Source organism: Sus scrofa, chromosome 10 (assembly GCF_000003025.6).
Source record: "Sus scrofa isolate TJ Tabasco breed Duroc chromosome 10, Sscrofa11.1, whole genome shotgun sequence".
Classification (NCBI taxonomy): Eukaryota; Metazoa; Chordata; class Mammalia; order Artiodactyla; family Suidae; genus Sus; species Sus scrofa.
Window position 1 is genome coordinate 16681231 of NC_010452.4, and position 19489 is coordinate 16700719.

At 39.1% G+C, this 19489-nt stretch overlaps 1 protein-coding gene across 8 annotated transcripts in view; it reads right to left on the reverse strand.

The window, feature by feature from the left end:
- The window catches only part of AKT3 (AKT serine/threonine kinase 3), a 300281-nt gene that overhangs the window by 239766 nt on the left and 41026 nt on the right, over positions 1-19489 (reverse strand). Inside the window, exon 1 of one of the 8 annotated variants that reach the window (XM_021063995.1) lies at positions 16249-16398. The gene's annotated coding sequence lies outside the window, so the exon portion shown is untranslated. 8 annotated transcript variants of the gene reach the window in all.

Consider the following 19489-nt stretch of genomic DNA (forward strand, 5'->3'; position numbering starts at 1 on the left):
ATTACCAGTCGTTTGTGTATCTTCTTTGGAAAAATGTCCAATCCAGATCCTTGTCCATTTTTAATTTGGGCTGTCTTTACACTGTTGAGTTATAAAATTTTATATGTTCTGGATACTAGACCTTTATTAGCTATATGCTTTGCAAACATCTGCCATTCTACAGGGTTGTCTTTCTTGAGTGTCACTTGACACCTAAGTTTTTAATTTTGATGAGTTTTTCACTAGTTGCTCATGCTTTTGATAATAAACCTAAATTGGCAGTAAGCCATTGCCAATCCAAGGTCACAAAGATGTAGCCATTTTCTTCTAAGAAATGTATGGTTTTAGATCTTATGTCCAGGTCTTTAATCCATTTTGAGTTATCTTTTGTATACAGTGGGAGGTAGGAATTCAAATTAATTCCTCTGTATGTGGCAATCCAGCTGTCCCAGTACCCTCTGTTGAAGGCTATTCTTTCCTACTGAAGGTCCTGCTACCTTGTCAAGAATTTACCAGAGCTGTCTAAGTTTATTTCTGGACTTTCAATTCTCCTCCATTGATCTGTATGTCTTCCTCCCTATCTCCTTTTGACGGCACAGAGCCTGAAATATGGGAGCACTCAATAAAGATTTAGTAGTTGAATAACTATCCATGATAAAATGATTAAACTATGAGCTGAGCAGTATCTTAGGGAGCCTTAACCTACCCTAGTGTTTAAAGAGCAAGAAACTGAGACCCCAGAGAGGTTAACTGACTAGCTCAAAGGCGGAGAATCAATTACCTGAGAGGAAGAGGAAGCACCAGAATTCAGCTTTCCTAATTCCTGGTGCAAGACTCTTTCCATAATCGCATGTGGCTTCGCAACTAAACTGAATTGCCGTGACATCTGCCCATGTGCCTGCCTGTGAGAATCAGCATGCACACCAGAGGCAGAGACACGCATGTATCGTAACACTTAAATCAGAGAGGAACTCCTCATAACTACAACTCACCAAAAATCCTTAAAATCAGAATGGACAGAAAATAACATGCCCCTGAATACAGTGTTTCCCTCCAGATGACTATCCTCTAACTTCACTTTCAGCTCATGAACATAGCTAGTTGCACCTTCGGTTCTTATACTATTCCAAAGAGAAGAAAATTCTGTGTGACAATAAAAATGATAAAGCAATCAGATGCCTCATTCCATGACCTGCTCTCTTCACCATTTCCCATCACCACTGTGATGCTTCACTCACCAAAAAGTACTGTAAAGCAAGTTAAAAAAAAAAAAAAAGCAATTATCATAAACTTGACTTTGACTTTTCCCATCCAAAAACTAATCTGCCTCTTTCCAAAATTCAGACAACTTGAAGAGCTGTAGAACAGAAAAATAAAAGGGAAAAAATGAGCAACTATAGGAAAAGCCTTCTAAAAGGGACATGGGGGGATAGACTAATGTATTACTGAGAGGCAAAGGGAGGACGCTAGAGTTAAGACCACACTTCCGTGGACAAGTAAAGGAACCGCTGTCTGGGCAATATGTGTATGCAGACCATGAACTTTCTCGTAGTTGAGAATATATTCGGCCTTCAGTTTAAACTATAACCTCGAGACTCTTTCACCGAGTCACCCAAGCACAGCTACCTCTTCCTTTCACAGCTCGCCCACTCTTCCCTCTACAAGCCTCCACTTCTGTCATGATCAGAGGGTATTTTAATAGTTACCTCACAGATGTGTCTCCTTTTTAAAAGGATCATCCCATTAAGGGCAGAAACCAGGTATTTTCAGTGTTGTTTGTGTTCAGTGCAGAATCTAGCATAGCCCTGGCACACAAGAAGCACTTTAAGATTCTTTGTTGAATGAACACGTTCAAACATACTGAATGTTTTGCAATACTGAATACATCTGTTCAGAAGTGTCAATAATAAGACATTTACTCATTCTTTCTGTTGTAATTCCCAAACATTACAGTTCACGTATGTATTTCCTGACTCTTAAGAACAAACTTCAGAGTTGGCCAATCTGCTAAAAAACAAAACAAACCTAACTCAGTATGTTTAGAGCTCACAGTGTTGTAGCTGTCAACCATTTCTGCTAAGGCAATTCTCTACTCCTAGCCAAAAATCACAATAAAAAGTTCAAGTCTAGTCCCCCGCAAGCAGCATGATCTGGTGCGGTGACTTACAAAGGAGTCGGGGAACCATCTCTACTAGAATCATGTCAAGGAATTCTTGATGGCAAGGTATCTGATGTCCACCAAATAGATTTAAAGATTAAACAAGAGAATAAAATGATTGTCAAATACTGGCATGTAGTAAATGTATAAAAACTTTTAGAGTCTGAAGGCCCGGATTTTAAGATGTGCCTCCACTGTGACCTCCTAAGGAAGGTCACACTTCATCTCTCCGTGCCTCTTTCAGTTCCTCTTTTGTAAACTGAATGCCAATCCCACAAGCTCCCTGTGAGGCTCAAATGATACTGAATAGATAAAGGGACTGGCCCAGATACTTAGACACTGGCGTCTAACAAGCCTATGACAGCGTTCGTTCACTTCCTACCTGGCACAGGTTGTGATTCAAAGAGCAGAGTCAACAAACTCTCCTCGCTAAAAGTATTTCTCCCAACAGATGTCATGGTTTCAAGTTCTCACTGTAAGGAAATTGTTTGGATTTTCAAAAGCCCCAGTTAAATGTAATATGAATCTGCTATTTCACCTGTAATGGCTATCTCTTCGGATGGTGATAAAACTGGCAAAGGCCTACAGAGAACTACTAATGAGGAGATTGAAGGAACATATCCTCATGAACACTGTGTCGGGTTCTTAACCTACTGAGCCACAACCGGTATTCCCACAGTGTGCATTCTGATAAAAATCATAGTACCGATGGCGTGATAGGTACGCCATATAAAATGTTAATAAAATTTACATAAGGAAAAAACCCAGAACTATTATATCATCTTTACAGACCTCACCAAGACAACGTAATGCCCAAACTTAACACTTGAAATTTATCCCTATTATTAAGGAGCAACCACTATCACTTGTTTCCAATTCCAGCCCAAATTCTCACTCACTCACCCGCCCGCCATCTTATGAATCCTGTGCTTCCTCTCGGCCTGTGGGCTCCACCAAAGGGGACTCTATAAAGTAAATGTGGAGACAATTACTGCCAAAGGTGAAAGAACTAGAGATTCTTAATAGTGCTAGAAAGGGCTAATAAAGTAAGTCCTTGATGCACCGACGCAGAGAGGAAAAAGTAAAGCCACAAGCTAGAAGATAGGATTATACTCCAATTTTAAAATGTCAAAATGTGTGTAAAATTTAAAATGTCTGAAACAATTTTTTAAAACCCAGAAGAACACATTTAGTATTATTTGTGGATAAAGATCTAAGTGATACTTCTGTTTTCCTGGGCTCACAGAAAAACTCATCCTGATCAATGAAATCAGAGAAAATAAAGATGTGAATGAAAACACTTAAAAGGCTGTATTTTAAAGGTGATAGACATATAAAGAATATTAAAGGTTCTCGTTTTTTCTACTCTTTACGCTGTATCTATAAATCTGACATTTGCATCCCTCCTTCTGTCTGGACAGAGTGAAGAAAGCATCTTTTATCAGCATGTCTGCAATCCTGCTCTTCTTCCTACATCCCTTACTGTTATCGCATATTGTCCAGCAATGAAGAGCAAAAAATCATCAATTCGTTTGTAGATTTTTCTCTACGACCTCATACGCACAATCTATGCCAAGTTGCAATCATGGTAATGATAACAGGATTAAATAAACACACTTCACTTTTTACGTGGGTGGCACAGTGCTAAATGCTTTCCATAAATTACTTAATTCTCAAAACGACTGTGTAAGAGAGTGCTATGGACTGAATGTCCCCCCCACCTCCCCGCCATTCATATGCTGAGGCCCTAACTTAGCCCTTGTCAGCTAGGTTTCGATGAGGTCGCAAGGGTGGGGCCCTCATGGTGAGATCAGCACCCTTGTAAGAGGGGACAGAGAGCTTGTGTCTCTTTCCACCATGTGAGAACACAATGATAAGCTACTGCCTGAAAGCTAGGAAGAGTTTCCACCAGAACTCAAAAATGCTGGTGCCATGCTCTCACACTTCACAGCCTCCAGAACTTTGAGAAGTCACGTTCTATCATTATCATTTACGCTGCCCTGTCCGTAATATTTTGTTATGGCAGCCAAAGCTGAGCAATTCCCCATTTCACAAATGAGAAAAGTATGGCTTAAACAGGCGAAGTAACTTCTCTACAGATGAGCCAGGCTACAGGAGTAGAACAAGGATTTAAACAGGCTTTTAACTAATACTGTTCCATTTATAACTCTCCTATACTGAGTTCCTAATGTGAGTCCAAGAGATCAAAATAAAGTTGCCCTTAAAAATTTCATACATCTCATCATGTATTATAGGCAAACATGGACTTCCAAAGTATGACTCCCTCAGGGTGTGGTACCCAAGAAATGTTTACTGAAATAAATAGAAAAAAATATCGAAAAAAAAAGTGATGTGTTATATGAGTAGGTCAAATTAAGTAACAAGGGTTTCCAGAAGAAACAATTAATTCCAAGGGTGAGTAAGACAACCACTTTGAGAAGAGGTAGAGCATGAAAAAAGTCATACGGCACAACACTGTAAATCTACGATACTAACAAAAATTGTTTAAAAGAAAAAAAAGTCAACTAAGTGCAATTCAGTCAGAACAGGGTATAATTAATTCCATTTGGAGGGAATTTATCAGGGATTACTAGTAGAAGTCACATACAAAAATAGATTTTGATAACGTGGCTGGCTGTTCCTTTTTCAATCCCGTAATTTAACACTGTACTTTACAGTATAAAATATCTTAACAAATGCCCCTGTCGTTCATCTCTTCCTTTTTCAAACCACCCTACAGCAAGTATAAAAGTAAGCATACTAAAATGCAGATCAGATTGATTCCTTGTTCAAAAACATTCACTGCGCCTACAATATACTATTTAAACTCCTCAGACTAAATAAAGGCTTAGCCCCTCAGTCTGTTGTTTTTTCTTTCCTTCCGCATGCACCTTGAGTCCTGATACCTCTACACTGAGGCTATACCGAATTGGATTATCTGCTGCTCCTGAATAGGCCCTGCTCAACTGTCTCTGTCCTAATTGTGGCCCGTTTTCAAGACCCACTTTGTAAGAACTTCCTTTAGAAGGACAGCCTTGTCTGCTGTTTCACCAATTACCCTCTGTCTTATATTAGTTACATCCCCACGTGTATGACTCCATTCAAGGCTACAAGCTATTTGAGAGATGGTCCCTACCCTACAGGCAGAGTTATTAAAAAAAAAAAAAAAGAAAGAAAGAAAAAAGAAAAGAAAAAGAAAAAAGAAAAATCAAAGCAAATCTCTGTGTCTATGTCCAGGTAACATACAAGGAGCTCATTAAAATGTGGTGTGATAAGAGCAGCATTAGACAACTACTGCTAAGGGTTTTAGGACCATCACCTAACCCAGCCTGCAGAGGTGCAGATCTGCTTCCCAGAGAAGATCACAAACTAATTCCTAAGAGATGAATATGAAGCAGGTAAAACACACACAGGTATGAAACAGGGTCATATGTGAGAAGAAATACCAGAAATTCAATATTGCTAGAATGTAAAATTGGAGCCAGAAGTGGCAAAGTTTAAAGCTATAGAGACAAAAGGCTTCATACATTGTGTTGACAAAGACCTTTATGCTGTGGACCAGTAGTTTAGAACTAGCAGAAACCCTGAACTCATACTGCACCAAAATTAGGGTTAAGTTATACTGGAAGACATTTAAAGAATTGAATTAACCAGGTAGTACGTCAAAAATCAAACAGGTTAAGAGTTATTAGAGTAAGTCTCCCCACACCTCTGTCATCTGCCCACTTCACACCCTGCCTCCTGGGGCAAGTGCTAGTTTTCATTTTTCCTTCCAGAGTTCCCTTATGCCAATAGAGCAAATAAAACTATATAATCTGTTTCCTCTCCTTTACACAAACAGTACTGTATAATACGTCCTGCACCCCAATTTTTTTTCTTTTAATGGCAATGATTATCCTTATAAATACTATTCTTCCTATTCCTTTTCAGCTGTGTAATATTCCACTGCACATCTGTATCATTTCTTAACCTGTCCACTATTCATGGACATTCGGGGGTTTTTTCCACTGTATTACAATATGTTGTTTTGGCTGACATGTGAAGAAAATTTAGCCTTTCACAGTTATGAATAGAAAAAGGAAGAAAGGGATCAATGAACTTTTCAGATTTGTTGTGGATGATCTCCCAATCTTTTGCTATCACATATAACATTCGTATCAATAGCCATGTACATATATCATTGCAGAATATGTAAATATACCTGAAAGATACATTTCCTGAAATTGGAATATACATTTATAATTTTGATATATATATATTATCAAATTGTCCCCAGAAGGATGGAACTAGTGTAAATTTCCAAATGGTAATGACCGAGCAGTGACACTGCCTGGTTCCCCAGAAGGAAGAATACTAAGGAACTCTACCCTTGAAAATCCCAATCAAGGAAGAAGAATCTAGCAGAAGCATGAGATAATGAAAGAATCATAAAAAAAAAAAAAAATGAGTTATGAGGTTCTGAAGAAAAAATAAGAGGTAATTGCTCTCTAGTGTCAAATATATACCAGAGAGATCTAATATAATGAACTAAACTGTAAAACCTCAACAATTAAAGCAGTATGGTAAGTCATGCAAAAGTACATCAAGAGAGCATAAAAAAATACAGTAATGAAGAATAAAGGTAATTAAGAATAAATGAAAGAGAACACTATGTCCCAAGAAAAGGAACCACAGCTCCCTGGAGAAATGGTTGCTTCTAGAGGTGAGAAACTATACGATGGGCCTGGAATATCTGATTGTGTCACAATGTCAAAAAGTCTTCACATTTGATGGGAACACGTCGTAAGTATATAGAGCTAGCCTGTTAGGGCTTCCATGGGCCAAATCTAGGATAATTTCAGAACTAATGACAGCAAAAGATTATAATCCACTGAATAGTCTAGTATTCACCAAGGAGAAAAATGTCACTTTTATAGTAAAAAGTCAATGAAAATGAAAAGGGAACAACTAAATTAGAAAATCACCATGAATCATAAAACGGCTGATTCAAACAAAAACTGTCATTGGATGAGGTTGGCAGGCCAAAGTTTGAGGAGTAACCAGATATTTACATAGTCACAAAATATCACATCACACAATCTTACTAATTACAGAGAGAAAATAATAACTCTACAATAGAAACTTGGTAGACACCACTGTAACCAGTGATCAGTCAATAGCAGCAGGATTGGGACAAATCAACATCATGTGCTTCCGGATTAAAGCAGACTAAAGAGGGGTTCCTGGCGTGGCTCAGCCTGAACAAACCTGACTAGTATCCGCGAGGATGTGGGTCATAGTGTAAGCTGTGGTGTAGGTTGCCAACGAGGCTCGGATACAGCATTGCTGTGGCATAAGCTGCCAGCTTCAGCTCCAATTTGACCCCTAGCCAGGGAACTTCCATATGCTTTGGGTGTGGCCTTAAAAAGACCAAAAAAAAAAAAAAAAAAAAAAAAAAAAGGCAGACTAAAGAGGCATAAATACTGATATATCAGTTGCATGACTAAAACATCATGATGCACATAACTCCTACAGGATGACTTAAGATTCTTTGAGAGGGACAGCTATAAAGGTAACATCTGGATAATACTTAGTTGGAATTTCTTGATTTTACTAACGATAATTGCAAGATAATGCCAGAGTTTTAGGAATCATAAACTTAAGTATATAAAGGTAAAGGGATCAAGTCTCAAATTTACTCTCAAATAGTTCAGAAAATAAATGTATTTGAACATAAGCAACTTTTAATATATTTTACATATTCCTATATAAAAATATTTTAAATACCATATATCAATGGGGGAGGAGGGACAGAGCACTGAGACAGAGAGGAAACGAGGGGGAATGAAAAAGTAAAACGATGCATAGGTTGGAAAATGGTAATAATTGCAGAGTGAGGATATGGACGTTGCTATACATGCTCCTCTGACAAATGACTGCTGGCTGATAGGAACAGGACCCCACTAAGCCGAGGAGGCAGGAAGGGTAGTTGTCCAGTCAGTCCATTTCTCTTTGAGCGAGTTCTTGCCATAATAACAGGAAATCTTTGAGACACCGTCTGCCCGTCTGCTTCAGTTTGCTGGGGGGAGGGAGTGTGCTCATGGGTGCTAGCTGCCCGATCCGCATTTCCCAGATAACCCTTTCCTGCTTTCAATCCGGCCTGAGGAAATACAGGCATCCCGATCCAGACTCTAGCTCTCTTAACTGTCTCCCCCTCCCAAACCCGCACTGCCCTCCCATGCCCCTCATCATTTTCTTCATTTCTAAGTCACAGGGGATAGTGGCAAAGAGGGAGGTCAGTGGGCAAGGGGGAATATCCTTTGTCCATTTGTGTATTTATCCTTTTCTTAACAACTTACGGAAACAACCGCTAACAAAAACGTTAATTCTTGTTTTGTTCCCAACATGTAACCCCATTCAAGGATGGGGTTATGGATGCTTTATTTTTGAGAAGTTTTTTCACATCCATATTTCACAGATCATTAATGAGCACCTATTACTTTTTTAATGAAAAGTTATATTTTCAGATTCCTTAAAAGAAGCAAAATACCAGCAAGAGTTTCAACAGAACCTAGAAAACTGATTTTAAAAATCAAATGGGTTTATTTAACAATTTCTTAATGGCCCTGTGGAGATAGGAAGAGCTAATTCAATGAAGAGGAGTAAAAAGTTTGTGACAAGCCTTAGAGAGATCACTATCTGTTGTAAAGTGGTAATGGCAGAAAAATTTAAAAAATAGGTTAAAAGAGAGTGCAGGGATCCCAGAAGCAAATCTACATCTAAAAAGAATATGATGGATTATTCAACAAATGTGATGGAGATATTATAATTTTGGAGAAACAGTAAGATTAGATCCCCTTCCTAACAACCACCACACACACACCATATTCAAGGTGGATTAAAGAATACCTAAATGGGAATGAACTTTTAGGTATTTTATAAAAACGTAAGACACTCTTGGTAGCCAGCCTCCCAGAGAGCCTTTGGTAATCCTCATACCTGGTGTTCCACCCCAGAGTAGAGTCCCTCTCACACTGAAAAGGCTGAATGACAGTCTGACTTCAAAGCCTAGACCATTAGACATTAATTTCCGCAGTGGTCTCCCGGCTCACTCATACAGGGGAAGCTAGTTTACAAATTATGATGACACTCAAGTCACCATGAGACCACCTGAAGAAGAACTGAGGCCTCCCACCGACAGCCTGCACCAACTCACCAACCGATGCGACTGTTTGGAAGCAAGTCTTCCAGCCCTAAGTAAACCTTCAGATGACTGCAGCTCTGCACGACAACGTGACTGCAACCTCCGAAGAAACCAAGATCAGGAGGACCCAGCCACACTGCTCCCAGAAATGGAGAGAAATAATATTTATTCTTTTAAGAAAACAGGTTTTGGAGGTAATTTTTTAATGCAGCAATAATTAATAGAGATTACTGTTATAACCTCAATGTAGGGAAGGGAGTTCTTAAATATGATATCAGAACCTAAATTATAAAGGAAAAGACTAAAAAATGTATCTATGCTGAAAATAAAAAATTGGGGTACAATAAAAAGTTAGTACACATACAACTAAAAGGACAGGCCACAAACTGAAAGAAAATATCTGTAATTCAAGTAATATTAATACCTGAAGAATCTGTACAAAACAAGGACATCTAATACCAAAAAAAGCAGCACAAAGAGCAGAAAATACAATTTAAGAAATTAAGTAGAAATAAAAGAACTATAAACCCACTAACCAAAGAAATGAAAGCTGAAAACACCAAATACCATTTCTCATACATTAGAATTGACAAAAAATTTTATCTGACAAGATGACAGGTCTCACAAACTGCTGGTAGAGGTAAACTGGTAATAACCACTTTAGAAAACAATACACAAAATAGAGTGGAGGTGAAGGCTAACCATGCTCTATGTCCTAGCAATTTTCTATTTGCAATAAAAGTGCACATACACATAGGACTTCTCGTGTGGCTCAAAAGTGTACATATACATGGATAATGTACACAAACGTGTTGCAGTACTGTTTGTAATAGGGGAAAAAACACAATCACTTAAAGCACTTCAACAGACTAAAAAAAAAAAAAAAAACTAGGTTATTCATGCAACCTCACACAGCAATGAATATCAAGAAATCATAACTCCACGTATGAATACAAACACCTTAAAAACATAATGCTTAAAAAAGAAAAGGCTGCAAAGGTTATCTGCTGATTTATCAGGAGAAATTTAGTGATGAAAGGGCAAAACCCTACAACGAAGAACACTCTTCCTAGCAAGGCTCTCGTTCAGATTTGATAGAGAAAGCAAGTTTTTAGACAAGCAAGCAATAAAAGAATTCAGGACCAGCTTTTAAAAAAATGTGAAAGGAACTCCTCTAGGCGAAAAAGAAAAGACCACAATTAGAAACAAGAAAATCATGAAATGAGGCATTCCCATCATGGCACAGTGGGTTAAGGATCCAGTGTGGCCATGAACTGTGGTATAGGTTGCAGATGCAGCTCAGATCCCATGTTGCTATGGCTGTGGTGTAGGCCGGTGGCAACAGCTTGGATTAAACCCCTAGCCTGGAACCTCCATATGCCGTGGGTGTGGCCGAAAAAAAAAAAAAAAAGAAAAGAAAGAAAATGATGAAATGAAAACTGTCACTGGTAGAGACAATATAGGGAGTAAATAATCCACACACAAAGCTAGAAGAAAAGATAAAAGTAAAAAAATCATATTTATCCACAACAAGATACACACAAAAAATTCTATGTAAAAAATGAGATCAAAAACAGTAATCATGAGGGGAGGAGAGTACAAACGAAAGGCTGTGAAAATGCAGTTGCAAGAGATCAATAACCTAATCATATAGCAGGCTGCTCTACAAAAATCTCATGGTAAACAGAAACCAAAAATCTATAATAGATATACACACACAAAAGAAAAAGGAATCCAGACACAATACTAAAAAGATAGTCATCAAATCACAGAAGAAAAGGAGAAAAACACAAGGCCTACATAAACAATTAAGAAACAAATTAACAAAACAATTAGAATGTACATGTCATATATATGTTCATACATATAACATATATATAACTACCTAAAATGTATATGGACTAAACGTTCCAGGCAAAGACAGACCGGCTGCAAGGACACAAAAACAAGACCCATATATATGCTGCTTACAAGAGACTCACTTGCCATCTACAGACACATACAGACTAAAAGTGAAGGGATACTGAAAGGTATTCCACACCAATGGAAATCACAGGAAAGCCAGAGTACCAATATATCAGACACAACAGACTTTAAAGACAGTTACAAGAGACAAAGAAGGACAATCCTTAATGATCAAGGGATAAATCCAAGAAGATATAACAATTATAAACATATATGCACCCAACAGAGGAGCACCACAATATATAAGACAAATATGGACACAAAAAGGAGAAATTGAGAGTAATACAGTAATAGTCAGTGGACAGATCAGCCAGACAGAAAAATCAGTAAGGAAACATAGGCCTTTAAGACACTAGACCAAAAGGACCTAATTGATATTTATAGAACATTCCGTCCAAAAGCAGCAGACACACATTCTTTTTCAAGTACACACAGAACATTCTTTAGGATAAATCTCATGCTAGATCACAAAACAAGCCTCAGTAAATTTAAGAAAACTGAAATTATATTAAGCACCTTTCCCAACCACAAAGCTGAGACTAGAAATCAACTACATGAAAAAAACCCTGCAAAACCCACAAACATGTGGCAGCTAAATGATATGCTAGTAAACAACCAATGCATCCCTGAAGAAATCAAAGAAAACAAAACAAAACAAAAAACCAAGAAATACCTAGAGACAAAAATACAACAATCCAAAACCTATGGAACAGAGCAAAGGCAGTTTAAAAGAGAGAACTTTTTAACAGTATAACCTTACTTCAGGAAGCAAGAAAAATCTCAAATACCAACCTGATCTTACACCTAAAGGGACAAGAAAAAGAAGGACAAACAAAAACCAGAAGCTAGTAAAAAGGAAAGAAATCATAAAGATCAGAGCAGAAATAAATGAATTAAAGGCCCAAAAAAAAAAAAAAAAAAAGTAGAAAGTAAGTCAATTAAACTAAAAGCTGGAGTTCCTGTCATGGCGCAGTGGTTAACGAATCCGACTAGGAACCATGAGGTTGCGGGTTTGGTCCCTGCCCTTGCTCAGTGGGTTAAGGATCCGGCGTTGCTGTGAGCTGTGGTGTAGGTTGCAGACGCGGCTCGGATCCCGCGTTGCTGTGGCTCTGGTGTAGGCCGGTGGCTACAGCTCCAATTCGACCCCTAGCCTGGGACTCTCCATACGCCGTGGGAGCGGCCCAAGAAATAGCAAAAAGACCAAAAAAAAAAAAAAAAAAAAAAAACCACTAAAAGCTGATTTTCTGAAAAAACTGATAAACTTAGCCAGTCTTACCAAGAAAAAAAAGAGGGTCCAAATCAGTAAAATGAGAAAGAAGAGAGAATAAAGGAAGAAATAAAAGGAGAAGTTATAACCACCACCACAGAAACTCAAAGGACCGTAAGAGACTACTACAAGCAACTGTATACCAATGAAATGGACAACTTAGAAAAAAATGGATAGATTCTTAGAAAGGTACGATCTCCCAAGACTGAATCAGGAAGAAACAGAAAATATGAACAGACCTATTGCTAGTAATGAAATTGAGTAAGTGATTTAAAAACTCCCAACAAAGTCCAGGACCAGAGAGCTTCGCAGGTGAATTACCCAAAACATTTAGATTACTATTAACATTCATCCTTCCTAGCTAATCCAAAAAGCTGCAGAGGAATACTTCCCACATCATTCTGTGAAGCCACCACCTCCCTGACACCAGCACTAGCCAGAGATACCACAAGGAGTTCCAGCTGTGGCGCACTGGGTTAATGATCTGGCTTGTCTCCCCAGCGGTGCTGGTTTAATCCCCCAGCATAGTGGGTTAAAGATGGAGCACTGCCGCAGCTGTGGCATAGGTCTCAGATGCCGCTCGGATTATATCCCTGACCTAGGAACTTCTATATATTTCACAAGTGTAGCTGAAAAAGCAAAACAAAACCAAAAAAAAAAGAAAATTATCGGTCAGTATCACTGATGCACATAGACGCAAAAGTCCTCAACAAAAACTAAGCAAATCAAATCCATCAATTCATTAAAAAGGTCACATGCCATGATCAAGTGGGATGCAGGATTTTTCAATGACAGCAAATCAATGTGATACACCACACTAACAAGTTAAATAAAAACCATGATTATCTCAATAGATGAAGAAGCTTTTGATAAAATTCAACATCCATTTAAGCTTTAAAACAAACAAACAAAAAAAAAACCACACAAACAAAAACTCCCCAGAAAACGGGCATAGAGGGAACATACCTCAACATAATAAGGGCCTTATATGACAAACCCACAGCTAGCATCATACCCAATAATGAAAAGCCGAAAGCATTCCCTCTATCACCAGGAACAAGACAAGGATACCACTTTCACCACCTTTATACATCTTAGTTCTGGAATTCCTAGCCACGGCCATCAGAAGAAAAAAGAAATAAAAGGAATCCAAATTGGAAAGAGATAAAACCGCCACGGTTTGCAGATGACATGATATACTATATAAGGAAAATCCTAAAGACACCACCAGAAAACTACTAGAGCTACTACTGCTATACACCTGAAACCAACAGAATGTTGCAGAACAAGTATACTTCAATTAGAAAACAAAAAGTCTGCAGAAGATATATGCAATTCAGTATCATTTATACAAAGCTTGAAAACATACTAGTCCTATTGTCTAAATACACATGTATACACAAGAAAAATTTTAAAAATAAATGCATGAGAGTGACGACCACTGGACGAGGTACACCTCTGGATAAGTGGGGTAGGAGGAGAGGGAGTGGTATTAGGGAGGATGCATAAACTTCAAATGTATCTGTATGTTTGATTAATAAGAAAAGGATATGATAAAGCTACAAGATGGCTACTTGAGTGCTCATTTTATTATTCTCTATTCCTTTTCTGCTTGCTTGCATATTCTACAACAGAATGCTTTTAGCCAAAATAGAATGGCAGACAACATACTTAAGTAATATTTGCAGCAAAAAAGTTCAAAAGAGAATTTATACAAATTGCTAAGAACATCCAGCATGACATTCAGTGAATAAACAATGATATGCAAAAAAAAAAATAACAAAATAAGAAACTGTAAATACACAGCAAATAAATATACAGCAAAATGTAAAAGCTCAAGCTTGTTATTAACCTTGCAGTGAGGAGTTCCTTTCGTGGCTTCATGGTTAAGGAACACGACTAGGATCCATGGGGATGTGTGTTTATCTCTGGCCTTGCTCAGTGGGTTCAGGATCCAGTGTGGCTGTGGTGTAGGCCAGCAGCTGTAGGTCCGATTTGACCCCTACCCTGGAACCTCCATATGTCATGAGTGTGGCCCTAAAAAGGGGGAAAAAGCAAAACAAAACTGCAGTCAATAAATATGCTTGAGTGCCTCAAGATCCAGGTGCTCCCTATTCCAGTCTCTGGGAACAGGCCAGTCAACCACATAACTCTCATACATGGAGCTCACACTCTCAAAAGTGGAGGCAATCAATAAAAATATAAACAAAAAGCCCAGTGTTGGTAAATATTTTGAAAACGGAACACGTGAGGCACTAGAGGTGAAAGACGAAGAAACAGACATTTTGAGTCGTCACAGACTCTAGGAGAGATCCACTTGTCTTGAGACTATTGGAAAAAATCCTTTGCAAAGCTAAGGAAAAGATGGAAGAGCCAAGTGCATAAGGCCTGACGTAAGAACAAACGTAATCCATTTGAGGAACAAAAAGAGGAGTATGTCTGGACTGCAGTGAATGCGGGAGTGAGTATAGGAGAAGTTAAAGTGGCAGACAAGAGGGAATCCAGAGGAAAGCAGGTTTTAATGGAGCTTGAAGCTCATACAATTGAAAGAAGAGAATAAAAACTATGAGGACAAAATTAGGTACTAAATTGAGTATGTCTTCAGAATGAGAAAGACAAATACATCAAATTACAAAACTGTAAAAGCTGTCAAGCACATCAAAAAATCCTAACATAAAATTTTAATGATTAAACCCCGACACAATTTTATAGCTTTTTCTACATATCCTGGCTGTATTGTACTTGATTGTCTCATCATACAACAACGTATTTTTAAGTATTTTCTATAGAGAAATCAGACAACAGTTCAGTCTTTCATCTAGAATAAAGGATGAAAGTTTGGTTTTTCTAACTGATAGTTTTGCAAAGTTTCATCTTCACAACTGCCTACTGGTGATGCCATGTAAACATTTCGAATTAACGAATCTGCGAAAAGTCTTTCCTTTCTTTGACACAGGCGTTCTAAGATTACTAGAATGTTCGACAAACTTGCAATCAGTCAACCCTGGTTTGTCTTCCATGACTTCTAGTCGTGACACCTTCTAGTCCTGGCTGGTGACACAGGATACGTTTATATCACCGTTCGGCCTCTGGCCCTGCCCCTTCACGTGAGGATGCCAGCTGGGAAGCATTCTTAAACTGAGTCAGCAGGCCATGACTAAAGTATATGCAAAAGCCATTGCAAATCATGTGGACGTATCCCACACATCTCAGCTTAGGATTCCAAGGCTGCCTGTGTCCCCCCAGCACAACCTGAAAGGGAGGAAGTGCACGTGTAAAACTCTAGTGGCCTTAACCAAGTGAGGTCCAGCCTAGAAAACACTCTGCACAAGCAGGAGACCTTAAGCTTAAGTAGCTTCACCCTAACTCCACCTCTGTCCAGATCAGCTTGAAAGATTACTGAGAGCAGTTTGGAATTCTTTTTCCTTCTGTAAGAGACAAGATATTGGTGGAGAGTTTTAATCAAAGTGAAACTGACAGCACTATCAGCCTGAACCCAGCCAGAACACAAACTGGGACTTAAACCCCTTAAAAAAAAAAACAAAAACAAAAACAAAAAACAAGTGGCCGCACCTGCGGCACATGGACGTTGCTGCGCCAGGGGTCGAGCCACAGCCACTGGAGAAGCAACGCCGAGTAGTTATGCTGAGCCACACGGGAAATCCAAACCCACAGTTTCAAATTCGAGTTACTCACCCTGTCTGGACCCACTAAGGTTCAAGTTCTTTATGCCTCCGCCAAGAAGGAATTCGGCGAGATGTGCCTTACTAGGATAGACGCTTGTGAGAGATGCAAGCAGGGGGGCGAGAAAGCTCTCTCTACCCGAGGATTGGTGGGCCACACTTTTATCCTCCAAGGGGCGTGGGGACTGGAAAGGCCCGCCTCTTCCTTTCTAGGTGGAGTAGCTCCTCCTTAGTATCCGGTAAGGTGTGTATTCAGATCAGCTGAAGGGCGGTCCTCAAACTCTGGCCCTAGGTCTGAATCTAAATGCAGGCCTCATCTCTCCCCCCGACCAATGACCAGAGGCAATTCTCGCACCTCCATGAATTAAGCAAGCCTGCTTTGTTCTGATGGTTTTCCTAAACTTGCAATGTTCTCCTGACATCCCCCCAGGTTTCCCTCTTTATCTATGATCCCCTAGTAGGACTTCCACAACCACCTGTGCCTACTCTACCCCCATCAAAAGGACCTAAATTGTTTTAACAAGAACACACTGTATGACCGAAGACCATCCTCTAACCCTGTTCAAAAAGGGCTATTTTCAGCATAAAGAAGATGAAAATTATGCTTCTTCTGAAAATTTGTTTCCTCTTTCTCCCCATCTTTGGATTTAAAATCCTAAAATATACAAATCTGGTCATCCCATTATTCCCCCCACAATAACCTTTACTTGAAAGGAAAAGTAATAATTTCTCAACTTACAAGTTTATAATTAAAGGGTATAATAACTATATTAATGCGATTTTAAAAAGCAAAATACTGTTACTGAGTGTGCTCTTTACAGCTATGCTGGGAAGGGAGGCACTTTCCGAGCTGTGTACCGCCAATCCTGAGAGCCTGGCCTCTCCATCAGTCAGTTCAGGGAGACCTCCAGACTGCTTAAATTAGCAAAATTTAACTAGCAACTTAGTTTTCACAAACAAAACTCTGCATCTAACAGGTTAAGTATTCAATAAGCAAATAACAGTAAACCAGTCCATCATGAACTTATTAAAAGCACTGGGGGTGGAGATGGCAAAAATGATTAGAAGCTGTTGAAGCAGAAATGCTCGAGTGTGGTGGCGTCCCTCAGCCCTTGCGACTCACCCACAAGTCTGCTGCTCTGCCCTTCGAGCCACGTATTGGTGGGGGGCAGTGTCAAGAGGCAACTTCTCACCACACAAAGCATCCCTGCTGCTGAAATGCTAAGAAATAGGGGCTGCAGAGAAAAGGAAATTAAGGAAGGCAAAAAACGGCGGGGGGGGGGGGAGTCTGAGGGTTCACATAGGAATTTATTTGAGAGCAAAGTGTAACCTAACACACACAGAAGAGAATAATTCCGACGGATATATACATTTAGGCATGGAAGACAGAATAAAAGCCCTGTAGGATTAGGTTAATCTGGAAGACATCACATACAGATTCCCTCATTTGACAGCTGTTTACTGGTATCTGCTTCACGTGTATCTAAAGTAGGTGACAGCAGCGGCAACAGGAAAAATACGGATGAATGTTACGGAGAAATCTGGCAGTATCTGGTTAAAGGCATTGGGGCTGGGCTTGGATAAGACAAAAGCAAAGGTCAATAATGGCTGTAGTCTCGAGTCCAAGTGCTGGAAAAGACGTAAGACAGTAGAAAATAGAAAAGCTGGGAAGTATTATCAGGTACCACTTTTCATATTAATGACTAATTCCCCTTTACAATTAACTAGCTCAATCAAAAGAGCCAAGCCTTCCATCCAACCTGCAAAGGATTAAGATGCGTAAGGAGAGGGTCTGCAGCAAATGCTAAGACTTCTGAGACAGCAGAAGACCTGGGCTGGGGGAGAATATTATATTAATCCAATGTTTCTCAAAGGGTGTTCCATGACACATAAATCTTCTTCCCGAAACGCTACTGCCCCTCTCTCTCCCACCGTCTCAGCCCCTCAGATCCCACCTGGGAAGTTCCATGAGGGGGTAAGAAAAAAAAAAAACCACTGTATCACAAGGAATTCTTGGAGAATCTTATAAAGTGTACACATGTACGTTTTAGAATTCCGCAATATAGTCCTGAGAAGCCTACAAAGAAAACCTTTTCTTTTTTCAATCCAGGTACTTTCTCAACTTACTCAAAAGCATCGATCTATTTCTGCGGAATGGACTACTACGATGTACACTTTGGAAAATGGTACACCGATGACAATACGTATGCTCCTTGAGGGCAGAGAGAGTGTCTTATCACTCTGCATACTCACCACACCTGACTAGGTATCAAGCACAGGAGACAATGTGGGCTGAGACAAACAGCTACTTACAGGGTTTATGTAATAGCAAAAGCCACATGTTGTGGTCCTTTTCTAAAATCTGTTCCAAAATATGCAGGATCATCCTAAATGTCTTATAATAGTTCTTAATATGATGCAAAAAATACCTACCATAACTTATTTATGTATCTATTACCCCAATACCACTGGCTATATACAGCACTGCTTTGCTTTGCTTCCAAAATGAAGTCCTTCCTCAACATACCTAAAGACACCTCTGACTCAACAATAAAATATTCAAAATAGAGTATAAAGTAAAACGGCTCTGTAAAAATTGGGAAGTCCTATATAACGCTAAGGGCTATTGCCATACTCATTCAAGTACGAGCACTAGATGAAAAGCACATGCTTTCTGCTAATGCTAAGAAGTGAAAAAGAAAAAACAGAAGTAGACAGGGAAGCAATCTTTTTCTCTTAGCGCCTCGTCAATGCAGGGGAACCTCAGCAGTCACTTATTCCAGTCCCCTTCCCGCATGAAGGAGAAGAGGAAGAAAAACATTCTGCCACTGGGCGGGGGCAGGAACAAAGTGTGCCCCTCCAGACTTCATTCGGTAGCTCTGGGCCAAATGAATCAACATGTTTATCTGCGAATACAGTGGAGCTCCCTTTACAGTGTTATGTGCTTGAAAGGAAATGAACTTTTTTTAAATCAAAGTAGAACAAATTAGAAAGTGTTTGTTTTAGCAAATTCAGTTAAGCTCTTTGTTTATGAAAACCAAAAATTACAGAATAAATCTTTCATTGTGTCAAAATGTTTATTCCAACCTGAAGACTTAAGGAAATTCAGGCTCTAAAACATTGGCTCTAAGGGTCAAGGACAGTCTGACTTCTTAGTTCTGCCAGCAGTTTTTTAAAAGTGGCTTCCTGTACTAGGGAATGTTCACTATTCTTACACAAACAATAATAAAAGTCATTTATACAACCACTGTGAT